Here is a 14,419-nt window from a genome sequence, read left to right as displayed (position 1 = left end):
CCGAGGGTGGAGGCACGAACCCATGTAAGTTCCCCTAACCAGACAGAAATCTGAAAATACAGACAAATTCTATATCTTCTATTCCTCAGCCCAGTCGATCAGGTAGGACTGCATGTGAAAATGAATGAGCACCAATACAATCCAAACTAACACACTGAATAAAAGATAGTAGAAGCTTTTTTTTCTTTTTTGGCATCTTTCCAGAAGATCAGTAGAAAAGAATAAAGGCAGGCTACAAGGGAATTCCTTCCAAAAGCAGGTTCCATTTCTTGCCAAGGAAATTCCCACTTCCCATGGAGCTGGATCTAGACCTGTGCTGTTTTTTGTTTGCTTGTTTTTCACCTTATAATATTTCTGAGACTTTTCTGTTTTGCACAGTGCCCTCCCCCAATTAAAAGAAGGCCACTGGGCAGGCTTTTGTCTAAATATTCTCCAGTGTTTCCCACACCACCCCTTACATAAACAAAATATCCCAGAATGACGCTAGGTCCAGAACATAGCAGTAGATACAAAATTAGTCAGCCTGCCCACATAGATGCTGCTGTCACTTTCTGCAGCAGAAGGACCAGCAGCAAATAAATCACACCCACAACACACACTCAAGGGGAAAAAGGACAACGTGCTATCTGAACTACAAATGGTGACCTCCATCTTCAAGAAACTTCTGAAGAATTTATTTTCACCTGGGAAAAATGAGTGAAATTATTCTCCTAATGGTTTTTTTTGCGTGTCTCAGGACGGAGGAAGTTGAAAAGCTGTTTGCAGCCTCCCCTAATTGTATCTTGAAGAATGGGATGAGAAGATTATTGAAGTTGGCGTACAAAACAATGCAACACACACAGGAATAAGATGACTATTGCTCTTCAAAGTGCTGAAATTAAGGTGTACACCAGGTTTTTTTCCCCCAGAGAAAATAATGTTCAGCTACACAGCATTCAAGCAGAGCATTTGTCCTATTGTACAACTTCCAAGATTCTGTTAGACAAATAGCTTTATTATCTTGCTTTCTTGGCCTGTAAATGCACAGTTTATGCTTGAGTGTTTGCGTGTGTGTACCTTTCAGTCTAAAATAGCAAGAGCTGGAATCCAAAACAGTCAGTAGCTGTCCCTACTGTCACAGTACATGGGAGTGGCAGGGAATGACTGACAGTGCTTGTTTGCTAGCAACGACCATCATTCAGTATTGGGTGATGATAAATGGGGAGTTTCCCTTGTTTATTATCATTAGCAATGTTGACAGGTAAAGTCTGCATCTTACATTCTAGAGGACAGCCCTGTCAAAGGATAGTCCTCATTTTGAAGGCAGCCACTGTTTGTCTTCAAATCTACTCCAAGTCCAGCTTGAAGTCCAGATTAAAGATAAAGAAGCCTAAGAAGGGAGTGCAGGGCCTTCCCGCCACCCCCCTGCATTTGGTTCCTGCACAAATGATAGCGCAAGTACACAGCTCACCTATTCACAGTCTTCCTGTAATGGTGGTATGGATCAGATTTCTATTTAAATTACCTATTTGTTAACTGTTATTAAATTTCCATTGGTACATATGATTGCTTCTGTTCATATAGAGGCTTCTCTTCTTCCCACTTTTTAACATTGCAATTCCTCTTTTAGGGGTCGAAGACTTACAGGATTTTCATAGGAATCCTGGGAGGGGCCCATATACAAAACAGGAAGAAATATTATAAGCCGAATGAAGGTGCAGGTCTTATCCTAACTGAAAAAGGGCCATTCTTTGGATTAGGGTGGGACAGGATTGTGAGAGATGCTCTTTGAGCCTTGTTATCTTCTCCCTCGTATCATTTCATGCAGGCTGGCACTATACATATTTATTTACTCAGAAGTGTGTCTTACTCAGTTCTCTATAGCTTGTGCTGTACTAATCAGAAGGATTAGGCGTACTACGTAGATTTTATCAGGATAGGTCTAGGGACAGGCAAATCTATCAATTTCACTTTTCCCCACAGTTTTTCAAAATAACAACGTCTTTCCATCATGCCTATGAAAAAAGAACAAGTTTTGGCAGATTCTAAAAGTGAAACAAAATTATCACAATCTGTACTGCCAAAAATCTAATATGGAAAGTCATTCCCAGCAAGGACAGAACCTGCCATGAAGCTGTTAAGGATATGAAGCAGAAGAAGGAAAAAAATGTGGTGACAACGCTAACACAGGATCAGGAGCATAGTTGGATGTGCAGGAATTCAAACCCAGACCTTTATGTAAGCACACAAGCCCCTGGGCCTATGTGGAGAAACCCATCCATATTTGTTCCTTCTCCATCCAATCATTTGAATTCCAGATTCTTTCTGCCCCACTTAGGAAGACATCTGCAAATTTTGGCAAAATTCATATAGAAGACAAGCAAAGAAAATTCTTACACATCCCAGGAAAAGTAGGCATAATTCCATCATAATGCAGAGCATATGCCCTCCTGTCCCTTGAGATCAGCAACGGATGCCCTTCTCCAGGAACCCTCTGTGAATGATATTAGGAGGGTGAGTAACCGGAGGAGGGCTTTCTCTGCGGTGGCGCCCCATCTATGGAATGCGCTCCCCAGAGAGGTCTGCCTGGCACCGTCGTTATTTGTTTTTCGGCGCCAGGCTAAGACCTTTTTATTTAAAACTTATTTTAATTGCTAAATTATTATATTAATTAGGATTTTAACATTTTTAGCCGAGAATGCACCGGGGGTTTTTAAATGTTGTTTTTTTCCTTTTAAATTGTTATATTATTATTATTTATGTATGTTTTTATGTATTCTTTGTGAGCTGCCCCAAGGCTTTGTTGCAATGGGGGTGGCATACAAATGTTTTAAATAATAAATCATAAAGCACAAGCTCTCCCTATATCAAAACATTTATTGGGAAATTTGGATGCAGTGAATTTTTGCTAGTTTTGTTTTTTGTCATCAATCAGTGTTGGCATATCCAATTTAAAACTTGTTCTAAATTTTAGTGGGATAAAAACACATATATTGGGAAACTGCTTAATGGCAGCACTAAGTTCTGTTGATAGCCTTTTCAGACAAAATGACAATGGGTGCAGTACTCATAAACTGCTTAAATACTTTGTTCTCTGCTTTAACTTTTTTCTTAGGGCATCTGCTCTTCATTTGATTCTTTGATCTCCCCAGGGAAGCATTCAGTTAACTGGCTTTTGGATGAGATTCCCTCTTTGCTTGTATGCAGAAACTATCTGGACTATAGCCAACCTGAACTAATACCTCCGTGAAAAGAACAGTTACCTAAATATTCCTTTTTAGAATGAAATTAAAACTTTTAGAAAACTTACAAAAACTAAGCAGAACTGACATATATTTAAGTAATCCAGAAGATAAAAAGAACGTATCTACATTGAACACAGAGAACATAGGAATTTTTTTCTCTCTCCTTCTTTTCTCTTCCTGTAACTCAGTGTGGACAAGTTTTTAAGTGTGGACAATGCTTGGATTTTAAGATATTTCCATTTTTAGCAGTGTTCTGCATACAAGGAGCCCTAAAACATTATGCACTTATAGTATCTGATGATCACAATAGAGTCAGATGCTCTGGAGAAATGGTTCTCACCTTGTATTGCAGATAAGCATTGCATAAGCTTGAAAAACTTATATCTCAGATAAGATCACAGATGGCATTGTGACCCTTTAGTTAAATGTATGGGTGGGAAACGTGTGGCCTTCCAGAACCTTCCAAACCAACTCCATTCAGCGTTCATAATTGGTTTTGCTGGCTAGGTTGGTAGGAATTACAATCCACCAACATCTGGAGGGCCAGGAGTTCCCTTGCCTGAATCCTCATCATAATCTAAGTATCCTTCCAAGTTATAGGAACTATTCTAGACCAGTCTTCCCCAACCATTTGCCTTCCAGGCATGTTTGAACTGCAACACCCAGATTTCCCATTCAACATCCCTACTGGATGGAAATTCAGAGAGGTGTGGTCCAAATGTCTCTGAAGGCCACCAGGCTGGGGAAGGCTGTTCTAGGCATTATTTCAGGATATGCGGATTGAAAGAACCCGACTGATCTGGACAGGCAGAGATCTACTGCATTAGTTTTCCTGGAGTACAAAGCAGAATTCCAATAAGGATGCATGCGCACAGTTCCTTGTGTCACTTTTGTGCTTCTAAAAACCATGGGATTTTTCATGCCAACAGGTGGACACTTTCTTCCCAGGGATACTATACTGCTACTAGGCTAGCTGCATTTGTGGTTACAGCAACTTTCTAATAAAACAAAAAAGTAGGAATAGAGATTCAAATGTCCCTGTTTTCACCTCCAGAGTAGTGTCCGAACTGGGGAGACAGGCTGTCAGATCTCTGCGGCCAGATGTATAACTTATACCCACACCTTAAAATGCTCCCTGCTTAGAACACTGCAGTGGAAGCATGAAATGAAGATGCTTGAATCATTAATGCCTCCATGAGCACTGAGTGACATTGATCAAAGCCTTTGTGAGAAGATAATCTAACTCAAATCTACAACTACCTTAAGAAAAATGAAGATTAGTCCTAAACTCTTCAGAAAGCTACAGTTATAGTCATTATAGAAATGGCATGTTGTTATGCACAACAATTACCCACTGATAGTATGGACATTGTGCACATAATCTGGCCGTGGAGAGGAATTATGCACATTTCCTGCTCAATAAAGATGAACTTGGGGAATCAAGATGATCAGTAACTGATCAATAGGCACATCTTCTGGTCAGTGTCCACAATTGCCAGTTATTCAATTCACATTGCAGATAGACTGTTTTCCAGCAAGTATTTTTAGCAGTTCAAAATTAAAAGCAAAATCATGTTATCTAGCAATGAAGTCCCATACATGCCTCCCTAAACATAAGCCCTGTTGAGTTCCAAGGGGCTTATTTCAAGGTTAATGTGTATAGAAGGCTGAAATTGTATATTCACTTACCTGAGCATAATTTCAATGGAGTTCAATAGACTAAACACATATATGATTATGGTGTTAGATTATTAAACCAAGGTAATTTACTTAGCACAAGTCCTGCTGAAATTATTGGGCCTGACTTCCAAGTACAGAAAATGCTGTTCAGCAGTATCCTGCATTACAGTATCCAAAATAAATCCAAAACTTGTCTCAAGCTCTCCAAGATGTGTGTTACATTCAGAAGTTGCCTTAAATCATTCTCCCTGCTCTGCTGTGTTAACCCTCTCCCTAAAACTTTATTTCATTTTTATCATGGGTTATTGCTTCCATTTCCCTCTGAAACCTCTCTGTGAATTTAAAAGTGATATAAATATTTTATTTTATGTTACTCCCTTAGAGTTAACGTTCTTGACGGAAAGTATGACATTTGCTGTGGCCAGCTGAATAGACAACTCAGAGAGTCTCACTTTTGCTGATGCCTCATCTATGGCTTTCCATCTGTCCTTTACTTTTGTCATGCTTCAGCATAACAGCTGAAGTAAGGAAGGGATGTGACACTCATATTTTGTGAGTCAAGTTGCGCAACCATCTTGAAACAGTCTTTTATCAGATAATTTATGAAAATTGATCTTGACCTCAAATAATCCATACTTTCATCTACAAAGTTATTTCATATCAGCAAAACTTGTGACAAAGTGCTCCATGTTGTCCTGATTAGCAAACTAGCTAAAAGTAGGATAGATCAAGCAACTATCAGGTGGATCCACAGTTGGCTTCAGAATTGGACTTAGGGTATTTATCCATGGCGCCCTTTTGAACTGGGGAGAGGTAATGAGTGGGTTCAGCCCTGGGCACAGTGCTCTTCAACGCTTGTGCTAATTATTTGCATGAGTAGGTACAGGGAATGCAGATACTGGGTGGGACGGCTAATACCCTGAAAGACAGAAACAAGATTCAAGGTGATCTTGATAGAGCGGAATGCTGGACAGGAAATACCAGAATGGAATTTAATAGGAACTAATGCCTAGTTCTTCATCAAGGAAAAAGGAACCAAATGCATAATTATGAGATTGGGGATATGTATTCTGCAGGTGAGAAGGATCATGGTATTGTAGATCACAAGCTGAATATGAGTCAGTCATCCCAGAGTGCTGGTCAGGGAATAATGGGCTCTGGCTACAAGAAGCCAAATTCTGGCTTAACATCAAGGGGAAAAATATTCCTGACTGTTAGAGTGATATGACACAGAACCAATTGCCTAGGAATATTGTAGGCTCTCCATCATTGGAGACACTGTTGCAGCTGGACAAACATCTGTTAGGGGTACTTTGACTCGGAATCCTGCATGAAGCAGATAGTTGGACCCCGTGGTCTTATTGGGCCCTTTTATTCTATGACATTCTGAATGCCATCCATCTTTTGCAAGTCTGTTTGTCTGTATCTCCTCCTCCTTTAATTTTTTTAAGGGAATGGATAAATGGTCTTCTGAAATCTGAGAGGGGAATGAAACCAAACAGTTGTGTGTGGAATCTGGCTTTCACGTGAAAGACAAACACTCAAATGTGTCCTTATGACCAGAGGCGGTATATATATTGCTAGGGAACATGAAAAGGAGACTGTTATTGCAGTCATATTCCACTCATGGGCTTCCCACAAGCAATATTTGGGCCACTAGATATTCCCGCATCTGATCTAGCAAGGCTCTTACTCTCAAGGTTTGAGGCGAAAGCAGCCAGTTCATAATCAGAAATGAAGTGTTAGTAGGAGTAGCTTCAATGTGAAGTAGGGAATAAAGATCACAGGAACGTAACAATCCTAGATCAGCCAAAGGCCTATGCTGCCTAGGGTTGTGTCTGCCACCATGGTCAAACCAACGCCTTTCAACAGCAGGTCAGAAATGAAAATACCAGGACAAGCTGAAAATAATAAAATGTATTAGTATTTTGAGAGGCAGGAAACATGAGTAAAATGAATCAGTTTACTAAGGAATGGAAACTGAGACAAGGAGAAGAGGAAGAATATTTATTTCAACCAAGCTTGCTGCAAAGTGCTGACTGATCACCTGTACACCAAATATCTGCATTAGCCTCATGAACTGGGAGACCTGCTCCACTATTCTGAATATGGAATTATGGTGGCCCTATCCAGAAGATTCTTTCCTTCATTTTTTATTCCAAGTAACACCTAAGATTGAAGTCGAGAATTTTCTAGCAACAAGTTTCTAATGAGCATGCTAATTATCAGTAATTTAAAATAATGCAATTTAATTAAATATAATCAAATTAAAAGCCTCCATTACCCTTTAGAATATGCAATGGAAATATTCTTTCAAACACATACTTTGTCAAGACTCACAATATCACTGGGATGTGGGAAGAGACGCTCTTCACCAGGAGTTGCTTACTATTATTGGAACCAAATAAAACAATTGGCATCTCACAAGCCCAGGCAATGAAAAAATAAGAGCAGAAATAAGTAAAATTCTGAGATTTTAAAACTCCATGATAGATCAAATTTAATTATTTTCTGATGTTTGTATCACAACTCCTTGGAAGAAAGAACATGGTATAGAAAATAAGGGCTCTGAATTGCATCCCATGTGCTTGAGCTTGCTTTGATCTTGTATTTTCTTGTTGGCTGAATGCCTCAGGCACCTAGCCACTTTACTTGTGACCTGGACTAGAGGAGGGCTAGGGCAATTCCATTATCACATGTTCTGGCAGCCTGTGATCCATCTGGTGTAACCATTTGGCATTTGGGTTCTATTATATGAAAGAAGTAAGAAGGTGCAAGTTATTGTCAATGGTTGTCTTTCCAGGTCTGTCAGACCAGGTAGCTCATCTCCTTCTAATCTGATGTCTACGCTTCTGAATGAGCAACTGAAGAGACCCAAGTAGATGGATTGTACTGCAAATTAGGAATCCTTGACAGGAGTTGTGCTGTCAAGGCCAACTCCTCTGTAGCTCTGAGGCCATGGCCCCAGCTAAAGCTAGCTGAAGCGTGGGCAACTGAACCAAACACACCTTCTCTTTTTTACCATCCTCCTTCCTATCTTCTCTGTTCTGCCTGCCTGGATCAAATCCCTCATAATAAGCTCTGTGGAGGTAAACAACCTGCTTTCTTAAACTTTCTAAACTAAAGTGTCATGTCTATTTACCATATCATTATGGAATAATTCTGTAATTCCATAATACTTCTTCTTAAGTTATTCTTTTTGGATGATTGGTACTGCTGCATATAGTCGTTCTTTTTGGAAAACTTTTTAGAAAACCCCAGTTCTTGCCAAGGGAGTGGATTATTTTTGCTGAGAAATTTAGATTAATCCTTATTTTGATCCACTTCATCTATATCAGAAATGGCATTTGATGAATATATGTTTTCTGTTAAGAAATGACTATATAGGTTTCTTGTTGTCTTATCTAGTTGATGAACAAAGGAGTAAATGACTTTAAATTACTGTCAACAACTTCATCTTCTCTCTGAAGATGCAAAGACAAGTCAAGTATATACTTCATCTCAGTGTTAATTAAAATAGGTTTTCATCTTATGGGTTGAACTAGATAACGAGATCTCATTGCAAATGTTGCCCTTGTAACTGCTGTCATAAAAACTATTTCAGGGAGATTTGGGGGCAGCACAGATGGCCACTGGTGGGAGGAGAAAAGGAGGAAGGCCCATTACAGTAGCAGACTTCTAGCAGTTTGATCATTTGCATGTATTTTGAAGACAGAGGCCATGACATATCCACATCAACAATACAGATAAGTGAGAAGGAGGAAAGAGAGACATGTACAGAATGGAGAACAGATCTAAGGTCCCAGTCTCTCCAACAAAATCTGTTCTGATCTCTTTGCCAATAGTGCAAACATCTATCCCCCACGGGTAGTTGACATAGGTCTGATGGCAAGCAACAGGCTTTCTCTACATCTGAAGCAAAGCCAGGAGGTCCCTAAACAATGTCAGCTAAACATTTTACTCTGCTGCCACTGAAAAGGGGGCATTTTGGAAGTAGTGCATTAAAATCTCAGTCTCATGTGGGCAATCCAAGCATAGCTGCTGCTACCAGGCACCTTGCTAAAGCATTGTTCCACATAGCTGATGGCATCACATGGAACTGAAAATCAACAAATGTGTGTTTTTGTGCTTAGTTTTTCATGTGTCCTTCTAAGATGAGAGAGAGAGAGAGAGAGAGAGAGAGAGAGAGAGAGAGAGAGAGAGATGCTCTTCATATGAGCAGGGAGAAGAATTGTGAAAGTGGAAGCAGGTTTCAGTACAGCACTAGTGTAAGTGGATCTCTCATAGAATCATAGAATAGTAGCCTTGGAAGGGGCCAAGAAGGGCATCAGGTCCAACCCCTGCTGGTTTAGATCACCAATTTACACCATTCACTCAGATGACTATCCATTTTCTAAACTGTTTAGATTAGGTTCTTCTGACCAATAGCTGTCAAAGCAGAGGTCCCAAACAGAGGCAAAGCTAGAAGCCATTTCTTAAAAAAATAAACAGAACCCTATATACTATGTACAGGGGCCCAATATACATAGGGCTAGAAGACAGAAACCACCTTGCTTGCTTGCATGCTCACTCACTTGCCCACTTGCGCTTGCACTCTCTCTCTCTCTCTCTCTCTCTCTTTGTGTGTGTGTGTGTGTGTGTGTGTGTGTGAGAGAGAGAGAGAGAGAGAGAGAGAGAGAGAGAGAGGATAAGCCTTAACCATATCAGGAGTCCTTGCAATGGAATTTCTATTGCAAAATAGCAACCCAGAAAGATAATGGCTTCCTTTACAGTAATCATTTAGATACTGTCTCTCTTTAAAGTATCATGAGGTATCATGAGTTTTGGCCCACATCAAGATAGGATGCTGGAAATGCAACTCCTAGGACTTACCTCAATCATGACTGTATTTATTTAGGGTAAAGGGTAGCCAACAACATTCAACACTTGGTGAGATCTACTTGTTACAAGTTTAAGGTTTTGTTTGTTTGTTTTTAATTAATGTTTTACATTCAGCTGTGGAAGGCATACTGACAACACCAAGGACAAAGCCAGTGAAAAATGCAAACTGCAAAAATGCGGCAGTCATTGTGCAGTTCAATTCTCTGGTTGTTAATTTTGTTACTGTGAAATATTGTGCTTAGGGGAAAGAAGCAGAGAGGTTAAAAATGCTTTTAGGAGCTTTCACTATTCTCTCCAGAGCCTTCTTGATGTCTTCATGGTAATAAAACAACGGTTTCCTTGGCAAGTGACGGTTCACACCACAGAACAAGCCTTCTGGCAACATTAGCTGTGGATAAATTCTTCGGTAGGAGGAAGCAATGCATCCAAGCATAACTAGGAGACAGAAAAACCCTGTCTTCAGAGATGCTTTCTTGATTATGGTGGTGCCTATAGCTGCAAACTTAATTCTAGTCTTAGAAAATGTAATTGAAATTGGCTTGTTTGCAGATTTTCTGAAGAACAGTTTGGTGTTACTTTACAAGGAAAGTAAAATTTCACTCCCCTCCATTTCTGAAATATAGAAACAGTGTGTACAATGCACTGTAGATAATGAGTTGATTAGAGTATTTGCCTGCAGACTTGGCTTTGCTATATTTAACATGTTGGTATGGTACCTACTTGAAGTGGCTGTTTAATACAGAAAAGGTTGTTTCCCATTTCCCTGAATGGTGATCAGTTTCAGGAACTGTGCTCCTTGTGGTTTGGTTTTCTTTTGCAGAACAGAGCACTGTTGACCTGTAGCACTTTCAAGATGTTCAGTTAGTTTACAGGCAGAGTATAAAAGATGGCAAATAGCATCCACTTCCACAATCACCTCAGATCTTTGGAGAGACGGATCATCATTCAAAGATGCTTCCAGACTTCAGTCAATTCTCAGATCCCTTTAGTCTTCTCCTTCTTATTGACTCTCCCTCTTCCACCCTATCTTGCTTTGCCAGGACTAAAACAAGTATTACATTAAATCCATGTCTAGTAGCAATGGCGTGCATTGCATTACTCTGGAGGTCCAATCCAGATCCTAAAAGTACTTTATTATAGATACTGGTGTCCAAATCCAGTTTAGGTTTCCTGAGCTTATTCGGACAGGAGAAAGGGTGGGGGATAAAAAAGAAAAAGATGTAGCACTTCTCATCAGCTTTGAGCAAATTTGCATGATTATAATTGTAGGAGGTAATATTACATTTGATAGAATTTAAGGTGAGAAGTAGAGAAACAATTATTTATGAATTATCTTACAGACTTAAGTTTCTTGACTGCATTGTTTTCTGAGAGCCATTTTATGTGAGTCTTTTGGAGCTTTTATGTTCTTTCTAGAGAGCTTTCTTGATGTCTTCTTACTTGGTAATTATGTTTTTACTGTTTGTTATTACTTTGAAATTCTTTTTGAAGATATGATATTGTTAATTTGTTTTTGGTGTTTATTATGCTAACTGCCTTGAGCACTGACTTAACATTAGCTAAAAAAGTACGATAGAAAGGAATTCTAAAATGGAATAGTAATATGAAAGCATCATTTAGGCTGAAATCTTCTACAACAGCTGGGGAATAAGTTCCATTGAACTCAGCAGACCTTCTTTTCAAGTAAACATAAAGGATTGCACTCCTTGACATAGACATAAAGTCTTAGTTTAATATTTTCAACTCTTCCTGATGTTCACATAAATTTGATATTATTACTGATCAATGACAATAGTGTTGCCTTTATTCTACGATCCTGACATAAAGAAGCCTGAGAGCAATCTAATTTGAGGGATTCACATTCTCAGGTGATCTTCATATCCATTTGGAAAAGGAGTGATAAAAGTACTTAACTGCATGGCCTCAAAGGGTGTCTTTAAAAAAACCTCCTGTGTAGTTGGACTTTGTAGCTAAAACTCCGGCTCTGGACATTTCTGGAGAGGGGTTTTCCTCATTGGATTCTACAGTTAAGAGACATTTACAAGGATATTAAACAGTCGAGTGATATTTGGTTGGAATGTTGGCAGTAAGCGTGGAGACTAATTATCATGTTAATTAAATGGAATGAGATTTGTTTATGTTTTGACTTGCTGAGTTAATGGTAAGGGCAAAAGGCGATAGTGAGAAAATAGGGATTGAAGAGGAAGAGCCAAAAAGGAAAAGATGAAAATAAATGCTCATTTCGAACAGAAGCACTTACAGTGGCATCTTGTTGCTTCTCGGGGTACATGGCGAAATTTGCAAAGAACTATGACATTTCTTGCCTCTGAAACAAGTCTATGCACTGTTTGTTTGTTTGTTTATTTATTTATATTGCGATTTATATCCTGCCTTTTTTCCTACAAAGGGCTCAAGGCAGCTTACATCTCCTCCTCCATCTTATCCCCACAACAACAACCCTGTGAAGTAGGTTGGGCTGAGAGTCTGTGAGTGGCCCAAAGTCACCCAGTTGGCTCCATGGCTGAGTGGGGACTAGAACCCAGATCCTCTGAGTCCCAGTCCCATGCTCTTAACCACTACACCACACTGGCTCTCCTGGCTAGCTGACAGAGAGTATTAGTAATTGTCTATGCAATTTTATTTTATCTTATTTTTATGTATTTCTTAGCTGCCTTTCAAGACCATGGTGCATTACAATATAAAATAGTAAAATACATAATCAAATTATACAAGCATCATGACATTTAGACTATTTGAAAGCAAGTGAAATAATATGTAATTTCAAATATCAAAGAGTGTAGTCATTTTTGTCTTCATTCCCTGACCTGCATGCTTTACTGGGTTCCTCCAAGCTGGGCTAGACCAAAAGAATGGGCAAAATAGGTGGATCTGCCTTATCCTGTGTAGACCTCACAAACTTGGCGAAGTCTATCTGAACACAGCACATTTACACCCTGATCCCTGAAATCCTTTTATAAGATCATTCCTTGGTTCTTCAAAATGAATGAATGGACTTTGCAACTGATCTATGTTCCCCCACTCCAAAGTCAGTGGGAAGGACTGCAAACTGGTGCTTATGTATGGACAGTGCATCAACAGACATTCCAACTTCAATGAGTCCAATGGCTTGGGAGAAAAAAAACAATCAACAGGTGTGATGACCTCAGGTAAAAGATGGACATATGTAAAGACACACCATCAAAATGCAACATTTTCCACTGGTTTTTCAATTTCCCAGTCCATCTAGAAAATTTACAACTGTCTTTATTCTTACAGATTTTGAGACTGATCAGAGATATTGTGATTAATGTGAGCACCTTATTTCCAGTGAACTTTGATTAAAAATCTTTACATAACATTTAAAAATGCAAGCAAGAGGTAAGCTTCAGTTACTACTTAACAGTCAGCTGTAGCCTCTTGCTGAAATTATTTCATCAAAGACTCTGAAAGGTAATAATGAAAGATAATGGATATCACCATCTTCCACACACACAAACACAGAAATGGATCCAGATGTCTCATTAAATGACCATCGTCCTTTACTTAAAATCATTCAATTTAAACTTCTGACCAGATTTCATTCTTCCTACAGTATCATAATTAAGACAATTGCCTTCTTTTGTATTAACAATTCCTTTGCATCAATTCAGAAATAATTGTTTTGTTTCAGGTTTTGTTCTGTTTGGTTTGCAAAAGCTTTGCTTTGGTGTAAAAACATTTAATGTTACTACTTTCACACAGACATAGAAAAGAACTACTTTGTCTTCGCTTAATTAAAATCCAGATATCTTTTTCTCAAGTGCTGGCTTGGTATTCAGAATAAATTTTGACACTAAAATAGTAGAAAATCTTCAGTTTACAAGATCATCATTCCATCAGGACTCTGTAGAAATCTTTAGAATTATATCAAGCATCTTCCCTTGTATTATTATGGTTGTTGTTATTTTGTTATTTTGAGTCTAAGCAAAAAAGCAACCTCACAATCACTGCTGTCTGACTTTTTCCCCTTTTATTTTCATAATTTTTATACGTAATTGCATTTTCCTTGTAAACAGGATTTTTTTCCCTGCCCAAAGGGAGGAAAAACAATTTGTGTGTTAATTTTAATCTCACTGGTTTTGTTCAGCTCCAGTAGCTTTGTATATAAAAGAAGAGATTAGATTTTAAGAGAGAGAGAGAGAGAAAATACATTCAACCTGAGTTTGCTAATATGAAGAATTTTAATTAGGAAATGTTGTTAATTTTGAAGCAATTCGGGCCCATCACAACCTATCCACATGAAGGGAAAATACACAGTTTAGTAATTCTGTTCCCCCATATTGGGGGAACTTGCCTCTTGGTTTAATTTAGCTTTTGCTGCCCCCTACAGACAATTGGAGGTTATACAAAAGGAATTTTAAAGCAAGTGACTACTATTGTCCTGTTCTTTTATGATACCATCCATCACTGTGCTAGTTTGGTGGGAAGACTGAGCTATGCTTGTACTGCTTGCAGTTGAGTTAATTTACATGAACCAGTGTTGTACTCTGGAAGACATCTACATGCTACTAGTGGAGTGGAAGCCTACCTTGAAATCACAGGCCACCATATGCAAATACACTCATTCTATTGTTCTATACTATTGGTATGGAAAA

The sequence above is a fragment of the Varanus komodoensis genome, unplaced genomic scaffold, assembly GCF_004798865.1.
Source record: "Varanus komodoensis strain SLA01 unplaced genomic scaffold, ASM479886v1 scaffold1, whole genome shotgun sequence".
Taxonomy (NCBI): domain Eukaryota; kingdom Metazoa; phylum Chordata; class Lepidosauria; order Squamata; family Varanidae; genus Varanus; species Varanus komodoensis.
The sequence above is the reverse complement of the archived record's forward strand: the minus strand, read 5'-3'. Positions refer to the sequence as shown.